Source organism: Castor canadensis, chromosome X (genome assembly GCF_047511655.1).
Source record: "Castor canadensis chromosome X, mCasCan1.hap1v2, whole genome shotgun sequence".
NCBI lineage: Eukaryota > Metazoa > Chordata > Mammalia > Rodentia > Castoridae > Castor > Castor canadensis.
Window position 1 is genome coordinate 7,270,899 of NC_133405.1, and position 1,751 is coordinate 7,272,649.

Below are 1,751 nucleotides of genomic sequence, written 5' to 3' on the forward strand. Positions count from 1 at the left end.
TCATGATTATTATTATAATGTCAAGTTAGACAGCCACTGTGATGGGGGTAACTCTTTTGTAAAACCAACAAAATAGAAGATATTGAATTTTACTTTTTACAATTATTTACCTTGCTAAAATAGTTTACTGAGTTGTATTTTAAATATTTTGCATTAAATTATTTTCACAGTGTCTGAAAGTATAGGATGTGTTGTTTCCCAGCTCTAAACCCATGATATGACCACAGAAAGCTAAATTGCGTCAGCTGTCAACAGGCTAAACTGAAAGGAAGTATTCATGTGTGGAAGCTGGCTTTCTTTACTGCAAGACTTTGGGAAGATTATGGACATGACAATGTGAGGTCCCACACACTGACCAACTTTTCTTAGTGTGACTGCATGTGGTAGTAAAACCTCAGCCTTTACCCAAGAGTGTTGAAAGGATGCAACAGAGTGAATTGAACATCACAGTCCTAGGTTCTTATGGTTGATGTAACAATTACTATGAATTTAGATGCTTATAACAACAAAAAATCATTATCTTACAGTTGTGGAGGCTAGAAGTTGCAAATGTGTTTCACTGGGCTAAAAGCAAGTATGGCAGGGCCACACTTTCTATGTGAATTCTAATGGAGACTCTCTTTTCTTGCCTTTTCTTAGTTCTAGAATTCCCCTGAATTCTTTAGTCTTGTGGATCCTCTAATATTGTGCTTCTGTAGTTAGATATCCTAATTCCTCTTCTATTGTTAAATTGCCCTTTTGCTTCCCTTTTATAAGGGTACATGTCATACTTACCTGGCAGGGGAGATACCATGATCACGAAGGTGGTTTTCCCAGGGCGAGGCTTATCCATTGCACTCCGGATGTGCTGACCCCTGCGATTTCCCCAAATGTGGGAAACTCAACTGCATAATTTGTGGTAGTGGGGGACTGCGTTCGCGCTCTCCCCTTAAAAAAAAAGGTACATGTCATTACATTTACAGATTACTTGCACAATCCATAGTAATCTCTCACCTCAAAGCTCTTAATTTAATCAAGTCTCATCTATAAAGTCCCATTGCAATATAATGTCACATTCACAGATTCCAGGGATCAGGATGTAGATAACTTAAAGGATCATTATTCACCTTATTCTTATTCACAATCTCTAGATATATCTGTAGTTTTCCTCTCCAGTAGGAAGATTTATCTTATTAAACCCAATCATCTTTTCTTCCTCCTTCTACTGATCAAAATCTAAAATTTAGTTCCTGTCCCATCACGCTGTGAGCATATCTAAAAAGATTACTCACTTACATTATTATTCCAAAAATATGCCGCATAGGCCTTTAAACAAGTGTGGTAACCTAGAATTAGCTTTACCCATTCTTAAATTTCTTCCAGAGAGGTTTCCAGTTTTCATTGTTTGGTTCTTATTTCTGTTACGGGTTAGTGGAAGTGTAACCTGACATCTGGCTTTGGTTTAGAAGATGTAAAGTAATGTAGTGAGGAACCATGTGGGACATGGAGTCTAGACCTACCATGAATTCAGAATTTTCTCCCTCAACTGAATTGCTCAGGATTAAGGGTAAGAAGGTTTAGCTGTTCAATTCAGTGAAGAGGCAATGGATTTTTTTATAGGATGTCTGTTTCACAGAGCTGGAATCTTATTGCACAGAACTTCTATAGCCCAGTGTGCTTTCACAGACAGGTGATCCAGTCAATCCTTGAGAACTGTTCTGTGAGAGTTGCAACATTACCATTCTCTTTTTATAAGCTCATATTCTGGGTAA

General features: G+C 37.6%; 1 non-coding gene across 1 annotated transcript; it reads left to right on the forward strand.

The window, feature by feature from the left end:
* The first annotated feature begins 766 nt into the window (after positions 1 to 766).
* On the forward strand, positions 767 to 930 carry LOC141419945 (U1 spliceosomal RNA). Its single transcript, XR_012444668.1, has one exon. It is a non-coding gene; the product is annotated as a U1 spliceosomal RNA (small nuclear RNA).
* Positions 931 to 1,751: the final 821 nt, after the last annotated feature.